Raw genomic sequence first — 18,549 nt, forward strand, 5'->3', positions numbered from 1 at the left:
TATAGATATGTGGACAGAGAAGAGAAAGAAATTGAATTGAGAAAATGAACTGATAAGAACACATAGCCCTTTTTTGAGTATTAGAATAAATTCTAGAAAAAAAAGTAAGTTGGAATCTGGTTTGAAAGAAAATCACTTTAATCCTATGTGAAACACAGTGCTCATATTCCAAAACTCAAGTTCATAATTAATTTATTAATTCTGATATATATTTGTTTATGAGAGAGAGAGGCAGATAGAGAGAGAATGGGCTTTTCAAGATCTCTAGCCCCTGCCAACACACTCCAATTGCATGTGCCACCTTGTGTATCCAGATTTATGTGGGTATTGGGGAATCAAACTCAGGTCATTAGGCTTTTGGCTTTATGTTAACCACTAAGCCATCTCTCCAGACTTCTATTTCTTAATTCAATACCAAAAGGAAATATGAGGAATGGTTGCAATAGAACATATTTAATAAGTTATCATCCAGTTAAAATATGTATGATCAAAAACAGTGAATTCAAATAGTTTATTCATGATCATCTGACTATTTACCCATGCTGGCCTGTACGTGCTGGGTCAACTGCATCTCTTTTAGCCTCTCCAGTAGCTGAGATTGTATACAGGATGCTGGCACACCTAGTCAAGAGAGTTTAAACAGACAAACAACCTGTAGATTCTTTTACTGATCTGTAATCTCATGTTTTATATTAGATACTTTTCTTCCGTAATGTATGATGGAATCATTAATTTATAAGTGTTGAGTTCCAAAGAGTAGTGAGACAAACTTGGGACCACTGATAAAATGTATGGTATTGCAGTCAGGTTCACATTGCTGATAGAAATTACTCAACTAAGAGCAGCTTGTGTGAAAAAAAGAGGTTTATTTTGGCTTATGGGGCTCAAGGGAAAGCTCCACGATGGCAGAGGAAAACGATGGCATGAGCAGAGGGTGGACATCACCCCATGGTCAACATAAGGTGGACAACAGGAACAGGAGAGTGTGACAAACACTGGCATGGGGAAACTGGCTATAACACGCATAAGCCTGCCCCCAACAATACACTCCCTCCAGGAGGCATTAATTCCCAAATCTCCATCAGCTGTGAATGTAGCATTCAGAACACCTACATTTATGGGGACGCCTGAATCAAACACTACATATGGCATGCTTTATTGTGGCTCTGTGTTTTAGATTATCTTGATCTGACTGATTTTGAATTCTCTGAAAAGAACTCATTTCATTACTATCCTACTCAAAACTACACATTGCTCATTAAGGTCGAGGTATTACATACTAATAGGTGGCAACAATATAAAGCTCCCTAGTAGCCTATCACTTTTCAAATTATATTGAGAATTATTCACATGGTATGATTGACAGGAAATTTTATGTACCTAAACTAATGTTTTATTACTTTATAGTATATATCAAAATTACCAAAACTAATGACTTATTACAGGGAATATAGCATTTCAACATAATTTGTGTCACTAGAACTCTGAAAGTGAAGAAGAAATTTTGAACACTGATCAACCCAAGCTTTATCTCAAATGAAAAAGAGATAAAATGCTTAAAACTCTATTCAGCCTAAAAGCAGTATGTCAATAATACTTAGGGCTCTGCAACCCTGTGGTTAAAATAATTTTTCAAAATACTTCCATATTCTCTATTGGTTATTGGAGTTTTTAGACTCATAAAGTACTATTGGATACAGATACATGTTTTAGAGTATGCATAATAGTTAAATGTAAGCATTGTCCAAAATACTGTCATCACAGAGAGTTTAGGTGGTAATGGAAATCAGGATTTCTGAAGAAAAGGGGCACTTAGGCAGTTATGACACAACTTGGTTTCATTGTTTAAATTTATTCCTCTGAAAATTGTGACTCCTTGGTAACTTTAAACATTCACTTTTAGTTTTCTTAAGAGCTCTGAAAATGAAAATATCAATCAAAAGACTCAAGGATACTATTAGATAGTATTTTAATGTATCATTTTTTGAAAGCTATAAGGAGCAAATGGGAGGAAAACATACCTCTAGGTTTACAATTTCAGAATTCTTACACAATAGTGAAAAGGTAATCTCAAGGAGACAAATAAAACATTACTGCAAGTAGAAGAGGATGTGTTAAAGTAACATGGAACTGTAAGCTTTGTATGTATGTCTTTAAAAGCCCCATGTGGTCTACATTTTTGTTTTATATTTTTGCTATTTTTCATGCAGAATGAACAATTTTGTTAAGAATTTAAGAGTGAGGAGAACATTTTGAAACTTTAAAATTATGTAAAATGACTAAGTGGCACAATTTGTTTTCTATATACTTATGTAAAATAGCTAATGTACAAGGAACATTTACAAGTAACCTAAGAGTTAAGGTTTGCCTTCTACTCTTGTTTCTGTTGAGTTCATGCATGTACACACAGGTTTAGAGCATTTCTGTCTTTTTTCCCCTTCGTTAAATTAAAATAAGGAGAATTCCAATAAACACAGAGGTATAGATGAGTATAAACCTACCTATATTTGGATATTTAATTTAAGAGTTTAATTGGACTCAGCTTATTTTTGCTTATTAAGCTTCATTTTGTAAATACCTTTGAAAAAAGGCTGAAATATCTGTTTGAATCTTTTAGTCACTGGAGTTTATTATGAGTTATTAAAATACTTATGCTACAAATCACATAATAAACTTTTAACTATTCTTATGAATTTATAGATTCCATTAGTGAATTTAATTTTGCTATGGGAAAAGTATATATTTGTCTTATGTTTTCACCATCATAAGTATTAATTTATTTTAATATAATAGGGCTGTGCTACCATTAAATTGGTAAGGTGTAGCTTTGAATCAATCACTAAGCATTGGTGATGATGAATACTAAAGAAATTGTGATATTCTGTGATGTCAGCAGGATGATATACAATTTTAAAGATACACATCATATCTATAAACAAAAATCTTTACTAAAATGTTTTTAATAAAACTATCATTTGGGGGTTTTGCTCTTAGTTATTTTTGATACTTTTTTCAATATTTTCTTTTTAAAAAATACCAAAGTTAAAATTGTGTTTGAAAAATCTTAAAAATTTTGAAGTTGAATCCAATGACTATTGGGATAATTGTCTGATATATAATAAATTGACTATATAGCTACCTCAAATCTCACTTAATTTAGATTTTTTATTTGAAATGCTTTATAGTCACTTTAGAACACTGTTCTTTCTAACATACTTTTTTTCTTAGTGTTAATGTAGAACAGTGCTTTTCCTAAATTGGGGTTTGAATATATATGTTGAATGTTCTAAGATAATTTCATGATGGTGTTTGAAAAGTGTTTTCAAAAATAATATTTAGAATTATTTAGGAATTTAATTTTCAGAAAATTTGTAATAAATCTCTCCTTATGAGCTTGGATAGTTATTTGTTTTTCTAAATCTCAGATTATAATCATTGAAATATGAATATTGACATGAATAATTGTTTATACTCCTTTGGTCTCCATATTAAGGTAATTCTAAATCTCTGTACACACAAGGATATTTAATGTGTCACATCATGAATCTGCCTAGCCTTCTTAAACAGTCGCATGCAGGTTTTGTATACATCCTCCTATGAAGTCTCACTTGACCATTGTTCATCATGACATAGAGACAGTATTCTTTTTTCTTTTTTTGGTTTTTCAAGATAGGGTCTCACTCTAGCCCAGGCTGACCTGAAATTCACTATGGAGTCTCAGGGTGGCCTCGAACTCATGTGATCTTCTTACCTCTGCCTCCCAAGTGCTGGGATTAAAGGCGTGTGCCACCACGCCCGGCTGAGATAGTATTTTTAAATAATCCTTCTTTGAGTAACTTTTTTCCTGAAATTGAAGTAATACATGATTCAAGACTATTATTAAGTTAACCTATTTACTTTAAAAAATTTATTTACTAATTATGGACATACTTAGTATGGATACATCATGTGTTGGTGCCATCCTTTCCCTCATCCCTGTCCTATTCTGCTGGAGACCCTCAGTGGGGTTGCAGGTATTCCCCATGGGATTGTGGGTTATGTGTTGTGGGAGCAGCAGTCAGTTACTGGGGGGGGGATGCTTTTATGCATGATGTCCCAACCTGTGACTCTTACAATCTTTCCACCTTCTCTTCTGCAAAATTCCCTAGGCCATGGTAGGAATGTTTTAACTTTACTTCAGTGATGAGCTCTTAGGAGCCTCTGAATCTCTGCTTTGGTAGGTGCTGAATATCATCAACATTTCTCTTTTTCACCCTGGCACTGATTGTCAGATTTACCATGGAAGCTGGAGAGCGTACTCTTTGTCTCTATAGGATTCTGACCTGTCTCTCACTTCCAAGTATGAGTTCCAATCCACTGAGCAGATCTCTTAGCCAATCAGAAAGCTATTGGTTACCCACCAAAGCTGTGTGACACTGTTGCAATTCTGTGTACATGTTGTTAGGGTATTTGCTTCTGAGCAGCTTAGACTTCAGGTTGCTCAGACAGTTGTTGGCCACTTCCCCCTAATAGTTCATGTAGGGCTTTCCAACACTAGATGGGCTAACTGGGGAATGGCTCTCTTCCAGATTCCAGCTAGTTCTCTCTGTATTCTATTCCAACAGCATAAGGTGTCTTCAGCAATATGACCTTACCTTTTACATCAGGTGGGTAATCAAGTGTTTTAATGGAATTTTTTCTTTTCCTGGGTACCTTGTAAGTCTCTCCAGTCAACAGTTCATTGTGGATAGTAACCTTATTCTGGTACTAGGAGGTACCAGGCCAGATCTTTTTTTTTTTTTTTTTAAGATTAGGCTTCATCCCACCCTCTCTAGAACCCTTCTTTTCAAGTGTTACCCCCATGCTCCTGTTGAGTGTTGTCTTTTAGTCTATCTTCAAGAATAAAGGTTTCTCTGGTACCAGTTCTTTTTCATTTTAGTTTTGTGTTTTCCCTCCACTCTCCCCTCCATCTTTATTATCTGGGCCTCAAGCTGCCTATCAGGTTAGGAACCCCAGATGAATGAGACCATGTGGTGACTGCCTTTCTGTGATTGTGTGAGTTTGCTCAATAAGATCTTTTCCAAGTCCATCCATTTTTTCTACAAATTTTATTGTTTCCTTTTATTCTTGCTGCTGAGTAGAATTCCATTGTATTGATGTACCGCAAATGAGTTGATTCCAGTTCTTAGCTATTACTAATTGAGCAGCTATAAATATACTCTTTCTAAATATTTCTTCCTGACAATAAAAGGGATTTATTTGCATATATGTATACACACATGTCCACAACCATGTGTGCCAGATATATAGATACATAGATAAACAGATATATGAATAGATATGATACTGAAATTAGTCCTGTGGATTTATACAATTGAAGGCCTTTAAATATGTATATTCCTATCAATATACATTCTAGAAAACTTTTTTTTCAAGGTAGGGTTTCACTCTAACTCAGGCTAACCTGGAACTCACTATGTAGTCTCAGGTGGCTTTGAACTCATGACGATCCTCCTACCTCTGCCTCCCAAGTGCTAGGATGGCCCTAGAAAACTAATTTATTCTTTTTGAGGTAGGGTCTCACTCTAGCCCAGGCTGACCTTGAACTAACTCCATAGTCCCAGGCTTACCTTGAATGTACAGCAGTCTTCCTAACTCTTCCTCTCAAGTGGTGCTATTAGCATGTGCCACCATGCCTGGCTCAAAAAATATGTATATATATTTTATAGGTTAACCTTATTATTAGAAAATAAGTGTAAATATATAAGGTGAACTGTCTACATAGAATATAGGCACACTATATATGCTCTCTAGAACATATATATCCTCTGTAAGTTTATACATACAATATTTTGATGCTCTGCATACTGTTAACATATTGTAACAAAACTATGTAACCTGGCACTACATTATATATATTTATGTAATATGTAACAGAATATCTGTATTATTCCATGTTGCTTTCCTAGACATTTTGTATGTAAAATACAGAGCCAAAGCTCCGGCATGGTGGTGCATATCTGTAAACACAGTACTAGGTAGGTTGCTTTAGTAGGCTCTTGATTTTAAAGCAAGCCTTCTTACACAGCAAGGATAGCCTGGGTTACAAAGGGAAATTCTGTATCAAAACAGCACAAACAAATCACAACACTGGTGTGTGTGGATTTTCCTTATAATCATGTTATATTGACTGTCTCATATTCCACCTAGAGTTACTTGTAGTTCTCAGAATACAGCTTTATAAATGCCTTACATAGGGTAGAAGTTCCCTATTTTTATAATTATGTTGCTGTTATTTGATGTGATTTTTATTTTTAGTAGTTTCATCTTGTTATGAAAAGATACTCTTTGTACTAATTATTTCAAAAGACTAAATAAAGATTTTATTATTTGTATTAATGCACAAGAGGTATTCACTTAATATAACCTTCAAAGCTTGCCAGAATTTTGTTGGGTCATTATTATATTCCTTTGTGAAACCAATCTTCACATTACCTGTGCAATTGCTACACAGTGTAATGCTCAAGACCATAATTTCTAGATAAATATAGGAGAGAAAAAAAATAAGCTGTATAGGAATCTAAACATGTAACATCTCTGGATAAAGCCTTGGTGGGGTACATTTTCCGGTGTTGCAAAATCTTAATTGGTCGGGCAAATTATTTTATTAAAAGAAAGAAAACATACAATACTTGTTTTTAAGAACACATAAGTTTATATCTTGAGAAATAGTGTTTCCTCACTCTTTCCATCATCAGACACTTTTGTTTTAAGATTAGGCCAATAGTAATTTCAAATCCAGTTTCTAGTTCATCTTTCTTTTGTGAATGTCTGCCTACTTTAATGTGTGGAAGATAAAAGCCTTATGAAATTAAGGTCCTTGTCTCCAGGATAATGTCATGTGACCATAACTGGCTGGCAGGAGAGTGAATGAGACCAGGCTCCAGCAGCATTTCATCAGTACACTTGAGGAAATTGAGTTCATTCAGTCATTCAAACAATTGTTTTGGAGTGTTGGATCAACTCAAAGTCACATATGAAAAAGTAATTTAAAAAAAAAACAACTTTGAAAATGGAAATACTCTTGCCAAGTAATTTCTGAAAATGGCTTACTCATTTTAAATTTAGAATTCATGCTACAAACGTCCCCATGTGGTTTCTATTTTGACCTGTGTGCAGCCCAGCTGCAGTGCTTCCTTACAAAGCCTGTCCTAGTTTAATGTTCTCCAGTTGCAAGACACTGCATAGTAGGCATTTTAAACAAAAGGAAATTTGCATGTCAGAATATTTCTTCCCATCCTGAAATACTCTGATGTACATACTTTTGGCACTGAAGTTTTTTTTCCTGCTAAATTAATCTAGTTAGCCTTCAGATGTGAAACCATTTCGTTGTATGACTTGTTGTTTATGTTGCATCTTGAAATGTGACAGTGTAGATGCCATGTATCTGAGAAGATGTTCATGAGTAGATGACTCTATTATAGACAAAATGTTTGCAATAACTTTAAATTCTTGGTTAAGGCTTTGCAAAAATGCCTAGAACTTACTTGGAGGAGGTGGGGAAGCCTGCAGGTCACCTCTGCAATATTGGCTTGTCCTTGTTTTCTTCCCGGATACGTACTTCTCTCTTTTCTTTATACATATCACATCTAATTCTTCATTAACTTAGTTAAGAAGTAGCTTCCAATGGTGCAAATATCACTTTTTCCTTTTTCTGTGATTGACCTGATATGTTTTCCTCCATATTTCCCTTACAAGTGATGTATGTCTCTATAGGATTTGTATTCTTATGTTTTTTTCCCTGTGGGTTTAGAGTGTAAATTTCATGAGAGCAAGGACTAATGTAGTCATGTCTACATAAGCCAAATGAGCAGAAATTTGATGTATATGTTGGAGAGCCATGTACATGGCAGAGTGAAAGGTGCAGCAGGAAGAAGGGCAAAGTTATGCACAAGTGCATCTTCAGAGTTTAGCTCAGAGTTTATTCTCCAGAATAATCAAAGATATAGAGAAACAAGTAAAATTGGAGAAAAGATTTACTTTTCGTTGTGGATATCCCTGGAGAAAGAATTACCCATGGAGTATTAGGGTAAAGAAGAGGAACATCAAGCCCAAATTAGGCTTCAATACAAGCTGTTTGCAGCAGCTTATTAATCAATGGAAATGATTTGTCTTCACTTGTTTCTAGTATAGATTTTAAAAAGTAAATGGGTTTTAAGAATAGGAACACACATTGTTAAGATCTACAGATTTATTCTAATCCCCCAGAATAGCTACTTATTAGTGTAGTTTAGTAACTTGATTTTTTTCTAAAGAAATATGTTTATTGAAAACTTCTATTGCAACAATGAGTAGCTTTAACACAGAGCAAGACAGCTTTAGAAAGAGAACACAAGCTATTTTACACCATAATGCCATAATGCCTCAAAGTGTTCTAAGTACTATACCTCCTTGGAGGAGATAGTCAAGATTATACTTTGCATAGGTGCCTGGGTATTGCTAGCCAAAAAAAAAAAAAAAAAAAAAAAAAAAACACGTGGTGGAAGATCATTGCAGGATTTTCATCTCACTCCGTGGCCACAACTGGGAACGTCTCACCTTGGAGAGCATGCGCCAGAGCACTTGTTAGCATAGTCCTCCTGCTCTGTGCACTTGGGAAAGCTGAGCTGTGCTCACTCAGTGTTTGGAGACTTTATGATCCATGTGCTATGGCTTGTTGCATTATTTGTAAAATAAATACTTAGTTTGATTTTTTTCTTGACCATTGCTTTTCAGTATCAGACTTTTCACTTTTAAATAGCCTACTTAATAAATAAATTTTTAATCAGATAATTATTTTTAATAATATTTTTATCATGATGGTTTCCATAATGAAAAGAGACATGATTGCTACAAACATTTTGGCCTGGGAAACAACTTAGCTTTCATCATATTTTAAGTACTGAGACTGAATCCAATTATCACAGAGCTTGCTACTATCTCAAGAGCTACAAGGAAAACATTTTTCCATAACATATTCATTTAATGCTTTTGGTTGTTAAACTATTTTTTTCTATTTTTAATACCGCTTCTTCTAATATATGATCTGATCAACATCAGAAAGTCCCTTTTTTCTCTGACCTTTCAACATAAAAGAGGAACATCAGTGTGCAAGTTATATATTGAGTAAATATGCCTAAAGCTATTATAATTTTAATCCATGTAACTAAATAAATGTAATAATTCACAGATAATATGTACATTAAATATCAGCTGTGAGAGGCTAGGAAGATTGCTTAATGGTTAAGGCACTTGCATGCAGAGCCAAAGAATCTTGGTTTGATTCCCTAGTACCCATGTAAGCCATATACAAGGTGGCACATGTATCTGGAGTTCCTTTGCAATGACTGGAAGACTGGGATTCCCTCTCTCTCCCCTTCTTTCCCTCTCTCAAATAAATAAAAATAAAATATTAAAAATATATATCAGCTATGAACTTAAGGTCAGTGGATGACTGACTGCATGCAATGAACTTATACTGTAAACTTAAGTACATACTGAGTTTATTGAAACAGCTTATTTAGTCAAATGTCTCATCCATCCTTAAAAAGTTACAGTTTCATCTGGGGGTATAGTTCAGTGGTATAGTGCTTTCCTTGAATGTGCAACATTCTAAGTATGATGTCTAGTCTTGGAAAAATCAAAGTTACAGCTCCCTATGTTGAGCCTGACAATCATAGTTTAGCATAGATGCTTTGATGTGAGTAATTATAATCAGTCACCTAAATCCAGCTCTTAGTATTGCTGTTGATATGAACAGAACATTAGTCCACATGTCCAAATTATGGTCATAGACATATGTAGTAACAATAACTGTATGCCAATAATAAAAGAATAAATCAAAGTTCAGGTCATGACCATTAAAACAGCCATGTAGGAAACAGGCTCTTGATAGATTCTGTTGCTCTTGTCAAAGAGAAGTGCCCTGCGCACACCAGCCCCTGATGGCCCTCCTGCTTGTTTCCTCTCTTTTCTAAAATCACCCTATCCTGCAAAAGGAAGTTGTAGCAAAATAAATTTGAAGGTTTTTGTCTATAAAATATTTTAATATCCTTTTACAATCCCCTTTATCTCTGTGATTTCCTAAGACCAGGAATTGGAGGGCAGGGAGACCATCTTCATGTTCGGTGCTCTGCTTCTATCAGGACTGGCTTGAGCTGCACACTTAGGCTTAGCTTTTTACAAGCAAGTCATGGAGGAATGAGCAAGGAAGAGTATTTAGAGAAACAAGAAAAAAACCAAGTCGATAGAACTGCGGCCAAATTGAGCATCAAATAAAATGGGCATTCTTCTGTGTGTTTTCACACTGGGTTTCACTGGCCTAATAATTTCTGTCAATTGAGGTTAGTCTATGCTATCTTTTGTAGGGTCTAATGGGTGTGTGATCCTAACGCATTTTCTTTAGTTCTGAAGGAAGTACACTTGTCAACATATCTTACAAACTCTCAATAGTCAGGTTTGACATTGTTATTATTTATATGTGAATTAGGTATTATATTACATGGTAGAATTTTATACCTGCATATTACGTGTTTCCCTATCCTTTAAAGAATATTACTTTTTCCCTGATGTTAAAGGATTTTCTTCTCATTACCAATCTTCAAATATTTGAGGTAATAAAACATCTTAAATATACAGCAAGATGTGGCTGACTGAAAGACAAATAAATTGTTGGTATAAAAGAAAAATAATCATAAAGATATTTGGAATATATTTGGGAGTCAGTTATATTTTGTCAATCAAATGTACCAGGAATTCAATTTTTCATTAATGCTTTTGAAAACGTAGTCTAATGGAAGATAACTATACATTTTTCAACATTTAATTTTATTAAAAGTGAGATGACTACTTGCATGTTAGTTTTGATTTTACATTTTATTCCCTTGATGATTTTACCACTCTCAATAACAGTTTGCAAACTCACTACAAAATTCTACGATGGCAACATATGAAATATTTACAGGCAACAAATTGATCTGACACCAAAATATATATTTGTTAGCAGTTCTTGAAAAACATTGTACAGTAAAAACAAAATAATTTTCAATAACAGAAATGAAGGAACTAGCATTTGGGTAGGATGAGGGAACTTTTCCACAAAGAAACAATTATATTTGTATGTATATACATTGTAGACTCTGTACAGGTGAGTGTACCTGTGTGTGGAAATAACACCACCTTTGGTATAGCTAGACTGTCTCTCTGGCGAGACCCAAGGATCCTCTTGTCTCTGCCCCCATGATGCTGTAATGAGAATCCAAGGTTTTTTTTTTTTTTTTTTAAACATAGTTTCTGGAGCTTGAACTCAGATTCTCATGCCTGTAAGGCAGACATTTACTGACTGAACTATTTCCCCAACCCCATTTTACCAAAATTCTTAACCTTTGATTTTATTTCTTAATAATAAGCATTTTTGAGCTAAAGAGATGGCTTAGTGGTCAAGACATTGGCCTGCAAAGCCTAAGGACCCAGATTCAATTCCCCAGTATCCATGTAAGCCAGTTGCACAAGAGGCTACATGGGTCTGGAGTTCATTTGCAGTGGCTAGATGCCCTGACATGCCCATTCTTTATCTGCTTTTTTCTCGCTCAAAATTAGTTAATTAATTAATTAAAAAATAATAATTATTTTTATTAAGAGAGCTTTATATCTGGGGACCCACCCATGCATACGTAGTTATTCCATCTTCCAGCTTCTATTAAGAAAAGCCACCACCAGGTAGGACCAGTACTGCTCACAGTCTGTACTTTGTTTAGCTGACAAATTGATTGTCTCTTGCTTTTCCCAGGAACAGATGCCTACAATAGAATTGTTGCTAGTTCCAACATTACTAAGCTCTTTATTTTACAGAAAATAATAAAAATACATTCATAGAAATATTTAGTAATGTAAAAAAATGGGTTACAAATTAAATAGAGCATTTCCATTGAAAAGTTTTACATAAGCAGCAAAATACTTGAAATCACATAAGTCCCCAGCATTTAGAAAATCTGAAAAGATATGCTCCTTCTCTAGCATGTTCATTTCTTTTTTTTTTTTTTTTTGTTTTTTTTTTGTTTTTCGAGGTAGGGTCTCACTCTGGTCCAGGCTGACCTGGAATTAACTCTGTAGTCTCAGGGTGGCCTTGAACTCATGGCGATCCTCCTACCTCTGCCTCCCAAGTGCTGGGATTAAAGGCGTGCGCCACCACGCCCGGCTTCATGTTCATTTCTTTAGCAGGCCATGCATAAAGAACTTCTTGGGGCAAGAGCTGACATTGGTTTCAACCTGCAAAGAAGAAAACAATTGCACATGGTCCCTCACATGGCACATTTCCCAGAAGTTTATGGAAGGAGAATACAAGGTTATTTGGGAAAGCTAGCCCAGGGAATTTAGCAAGTACTTGAAGTATGTCCTATAGGATGGTGAACTGTCACCGACTCATAGAAGGGTTTCCAAGCAGGAACAAAGGTCAGATAATAGTAGAAGCCAAGAATTTGCAGTAATGCCCATCATCATGCTACTATAACTGCATGCTACACATTAGGCATCTTTGGAAAGAACTAGAGGTAGTGATTTCAATGTCTTATTACTTGAATAACTAGTGTTGATAAAAGTGCCAACTTACAGAAATGCTTCAGGTTGCAAACTGTGTAATTCTACATTTATTCTAGAACGGGTTGCATAGTGATAAAAAAAAAAAAACAGTTATGCAACTTCTGCAATGAACAACTTCTTTAGAAATTATCAAGCTTAAAGAATACATCTGAGGTAGATTTATGAAAATCGCTTGTCTGTCTACTGTGATATAGGGTAGGTTTGATATTTCCTCTATTCTGGTTTTCTCATTTAACTTGGTGTGTACAGGAAATATGTCTTTGGATTTCTCACCGTGACAGAGTGTGATAATGAGGAAACACACTGTGATTGCAAATAGATTAGGTAGGAGCTAAGGAAGGATGCTTACCAAAGAATGGAACTTTCAGAAGCAATTAAAATAAAGGCAGGGCTAGAGGGATGGCTTAGAGATTAAGGTGTTTGCCTGCAAAGCCAAAGGACACAGGTTGAATTCTCCAGGACCCACATTAGCCAGATGCACAAGGGGACGCACGTGTCTGGAGTTCGTTTGCTGTGGCCCTGGAGTACCCATTTTCAATCTCTCTCTCCATGTCTCTTCCTCTCCCTCTCTCTCCTCCCTCTCTCACCCTCTTTCTCTGTCAAATAAATAAATGAATAAATAAATAAAGTTTTTAAAACAAGAAAGGGAAACTGGAAATACTATCTTCATCTTTATTTTTTCATTCTTTAGGGTTCAAGTAATAAGGAAACTTTGAGGGCTGGGTTTTTGCAACCTTAAATAACATAGGGATCAGGTGGTATTAGAGTTTCAAACACAACCGACTGGGAAAGATAATCTATAGTAGATAAAAAAAAATATATTACAATCTGATGCTGATCAGACTGGCCTATGCGTGACAGCAAGTCCAGATTCTTCTTCATCAGTGTAGGTATTAGGAAGTTCATTACATCATCTAAACATTGTGACTCATGATGAAATGAAATGCTTAGGGGAATTTTGTATCCTCCTTAGTGTTCTGTACCTTTTAGTAGGGGATTTTCTAAGTAAGCTGTTGATATTAAGGAACATTTAATAGCTTGCTCTTCTTTATTTCAACACATGAGAAACTAGTTTGAGTCTTTTGAATTCCCCCATTGCTTACCTAAAGAAAACTCTAGAACTGATCACACGTGTTTGGAGGTACATGATCAACCAACTCTACTCAGTTTTATTTAAAAAGGCACCAGCCAAGTGTAGTGGCACACATGTTTAATCCCAGCATTCCACAGGCAGAGGTAGGAGGATCATTGTGAGTTCCAGGCCAGGCTGGGACTACAGAGTGGGTTCCAGCTCAGTCTGAGTGAGAGTGAGACTGTACCTCATAAAAACAAAACACAGCAAGAAAATAAACAAAAGGGACTCCTACATCAATATGATAATGCAGAAAATAAATACAGTATGGTTTAAAATGTTAAGTAAGGTGAAGAGAGTTTATAATTTCTTTTTTTTTTTTTTTTTGCTTAAAGATATCTAACACATTCAAAGACAACTGAATATTTCAGTTAAGCAATAGATGAGTTGCTATTATTATAGGTCAGACCAAATAGGATAGGATGGGAGCTAAAAGTTCAGGTTCAGAAATAAAGTTTGAAGACTATCAGGTATTGAAAATATTAAAATGAAATAGGTGTCAGAAAATTTTATGCACAGATAATAAATATACATAAGAAATATTTTAGTTGTCTTTAAGACTTTAATGTAACTTCTCATCTTATATTGATCGGGTGGTAATGAGGACTTGCTTGTTCGGTAATCGGCCCTTGTGTAGAGGGCCAGCCAGAGTTGCTGGATGCAGGATGTGCTCTCTCTCCACTAATCCCTTCACAAGACAGTAGAACTTTATATTACCAGCATGACAGTCTTTGTCCTATTTTCTCTAGCCTTTTTGATGTATGACTTTTCATTATAACACTATTGATTTATATACTTTTTTCACTGTGCCAGAAGAGTATTAAAATTGAATGCATTCCTATTTATATAAGTTATCAAAAGATCTTGATCTGTTTTAGGTTGTACTTCTGGGACAAAGATAAAAAGATTGTTTTTCATAGACAAGAAGAAATTGCTAAATAAATCAGCTTTCTAGCTAAGGACTTATATTCTAAACTTCAAGCAAAGGTTTTTAAATAATTCTAAAATAAATGTGAAAAGTTGTTTTTTTCAAATCCAAAAGAGATGACACAATTTTTTTTGCATTCAGAAGCATTTCATTCCATTTATGTTGGTTTTGGTGCTCAGGCTTTGGTACCATCTGCAGAACTAAACCAAGATCTCTCTGGAAAGTAGCTGGTCACATATTATATTATTTGCAAAGCTCAAACCAACTTAACTTGATATATTTACTATAACAAAGTTCAAGACAAAATCATGATCCCTAAAATATACCTTTATCCAGAAAATAAGGAACTTTATATTATAAATACACATTCATTCTTGCATATTCAAAGTTAGTAAGTCTTTATTGGAATAAAATGTCGCTTATGTTTTGTCAATTTGATTTAAGTAATTCCTCTACAAAGTATAGTATGACATGATGTTAGGGAAAAATTATCGTCTTTATATGATTTGCTGAAATGGTCTAAAGGCAATTTTGTTTTCTGTTATAAATATTTATTATTCCATCCAAAGCAAATTGATGAGGCTATACCTGAGGAATATTCCAGAAAGAGTACTCTAAGTGTCTATGATTTGGGTGATTTAGGGTTTAGTATGTGGAATACCAAAAAAAAGTCATTACTGTAATTTCTGATGAAAGTAATTGCATTCTTTTATGCACATAAGAAAGTAATTGTGGCATGACATCTTTTAAAAGTTTTATTTTATTAATGTGTGGAGAGGCATTGGGGGTCTGTGCTGTGTGTACTACAGTGAGTACGTAGTAGCCAGAGGACAGCCTTGGGGTATTTATGTTCTTCTACCTTGGTTTTAGGAGAGGGTCTCTCATTACTTTACCAGACGAGCTAGCCTATGAACTTCTGGATTTACCAAACTCTGCCTCCCAGTGCTGTCGATATGTTTGTATCATAAATGTGTGTACAACTTTGCATCCAGTTCATGTGGGGAACTGAACTCAGGTTAGCAGGCTTGTAAACAAATTTACTGCTAGGCCATCTCCCAAGCATTTTTTCTTTTTTTTTTAAATTTGCTGTTTAACTTGCTATTGTTTTTCCCTCCAGTTTTTGAGATTTTATCAGTAACTAATATATGAACTTGAATTATCAAGTATTAATGAAGGCATTAATTCTAATAAATAATTTTTTAATATGTTATTTTTCAGTGTTTAATTAGCACTTATGGATTTGTTAGTTGTTTAAGGACTATAATGTTGTAGTGTTGATAAAATCCATGATATAGCTTACAGAAACCTCTGACATTTCTATTTCTTTTTCTAGTTATAGAACAGGACAGTAAATTAGTGACTAATAGTTTATTCCAATTTTCTGACCTATTTAACAACACATATTTTAAAATGAATTACTTGGCAACATCTAAGATTCATGTGATTTCAAATAGAAATATTAATTTTGAATTGGTTTAAAAATCAGAAGAATTTGTAATAATGGGCATCTTTTTCTTCAGGATAATCATGAGGCAAATTTAAATATGATGTTTTACATTATCTGGGATTGCTACAGACCTTTATAATCCCATGCAATCCTTGATCTCTTCCATCCTGATTCCCACTGATAGGTTTTTCTTTTCCAACTCTTTAATCATGCATTTCATTGTGTCTTTTGAGGGTAGCATTGGGTGGGGATATACATACTAACTGATTCAGATGCTCTTAGAGACATTGTATGACAGGCAATTATGTGACTTTGAAAATAATGGCCTTATGTTGTCTTTGGACAGGTAAAGTATCTTACTAGGAACACAGCTGCATGGGTTGAGAAGGTGGCCAATTGGTACAATGATGACTGCATAAGTATGAGGACCTATATTTGAACCCTCAATATCCACGTAAAAGGCTGGGCATGGTGGTCAGTCACTGTAATCCCACCTACTGGAAAGTGTAGACAAGATATTCCTGTGGGTCACTGTGGTTTGCTGGCTATCTAGTGTAGCTGAATCTGTGAGCTCTGGGTTTATCTTGAGACCCTACTACAAAAAAAAAAAAAAAAAAAAAAAAAGTTAGTGAGGATTACGGAAGACACCTGATGACCATGTCTGTCCTCTACATGCATTTATATTTATGTGTACACATACATGCTCTCTTACATGTGAGCACATATATACATGCATGTACATTATATACCAAAACAAAAGACTACAAATGAAGCATCTTGTTATCTTGGTCCCTAGTATGCATTTTTGACACTAGTTTAAGAAACCTAAAGTAAAGACTCTAGGTGTTGTTGACCAAGAAAAATCTACTTAAATTCTTCATGTTACTGCTAAACTTTATCTGCCACATGCTTTTGAATAGCATTACAATTTTAGTGCTCTTCAGAAATATATATTTACTGTATTCTGTATATATGTCTAGCCATGCCCAGCTGTTAATGTGGGTCCTGGGTCATCTAAGACCTTTTAAGGCTTTCGTGATTGCACTGGAAGTTCTCCTAAACCATTGAGCCATCTTTCCACACCAAAAATTGATTTTACAGTGCTGACTGGCAAAATATAATGATGTCACCAGCTCCCTCTTAAATTTATTTTCATGATGTAATGTGGACCCATTGCAACCAATACATCTACACTGTCACATCTCTTCTGCATGGAGATTTACCTACGGTTGCAATTAGTTTCTCATTTCTGGAACAAAACTCCTTACCAGAAGCAGCTTATGGTAGTAAAGAGTTTATTTCAGGCTTCTACTTTTGAGTGGAGTTTCATTATGGCAGTGAAAGCATGGAATTATCAGTAGGCTTGCTTACACTGGTCACATCAGCCTGGAGGTAGCAGCAAGAGTAAGCAACCTACTGAACACCCAGTAGGGATAGATTAATGAACCTCAAGGTCCTCCCTCCTCTAACAAGTATCCACTCCCAGAGGATCCACCAGCTGGAGATTTGAGTATGAGACATAACGAGAAACAGAAAAAGCTGTGTGGAATGTTTAACATTCAATACACCATACCTATGCTACAGAAATTCTAAATATCGCAGACAGAATCTGTAGTACCATTTGTTTCCTTTAACTCTTATATCTAGGTGAAAAAAGCCAGATCAGAGACAAATACAACATCTGATCCGGAGCATGATATGAAGTGGAAGGCTTGGTCACAAATATTCAAATACTAGTTTCAAATTTTTATTCTCTCAGTGCTCAAGAATCCCATTTATTCTACTTATTCCTCGTGAGAAGACTGACAATTAAGGGGAAATGCACATGTGTGGACTTGTACATGTTTATATTTGGCCTCAGGGACCATTTAAAGCAGTTGCTAATTCTATTCTTTGTTGTTTATAGTTTATAGGGGAATCTCCTCCCCACTTCCAATGACTTGGAAAGGGTTAGAACTTTGCATTTAGAGTAGACTGTATGAGTTAAGCAAAGGACCTGAGCACAAAGTAAAACAGTGTCTAGACTAGTGTTCTAGAGACATCTGTGAGGCAGAATTTATAATAATTGTATGAGACTAATATACAAATTGGCCTATTATTTTTAATGTTTTCTTGAAAATGCAAATAGAATGCTATATGGAAAATAAAGCTACAAAATAATTCTCTCTCTTTCTCTCTCTCTATCTTCTTTCTTTACACACCAGTTCAATACTGGTCCCCTGAAGAATCTCTGTCAATCTCTGACAGGGGCAGCAGAACGAAGGATTAGAATGTACTTTCTTCAGGTGCTATGGTGTGTGTGTGTGTGTGTGTTTACATTCTTCAGCACTAAGCAGAAAATTCCCTAGGCTTTTTTCTCGAACTCCTCTAAGTAAAGAAAATAGTATTAATTTGCTGTATAGAAGTCTTTATGCTTGCAAGTTATAG

The 18,549-nt window shown here is 35.0% G+C and overlaps 1 protein-coding gene across 1 annotated transcript in view; it reads left to right on the top strand.

The window, feature by feature from the left end:
- St8sia4 (ST8 alpha-N-acetyl-neuraminide alpha-2,8-sialyltransferase 4) overlaps positions 1-18,549 on the top strand; it is a 100,676-nt gene that overhangs the window by 49,709 nt on the left and 32,418 nt on the right. The gene's annotated exons all lie outside the window — the stretch shown is intronic.

This window comes from Jaculus jaculus, chromosome 13 (genome assembly GCF_020740685.1).
Source record: "Jaculus jaculus isolate mJacJac1 chromosome 13, mJacJac1.mat.Y.cur, whole genome shotgun sequence".
Lineage (NCBI taxonomy): Eukaryota > Metazoa > Chordata > Mammalia > Rodentia > Dipodidae > Jaculus > Jaculus jaculus.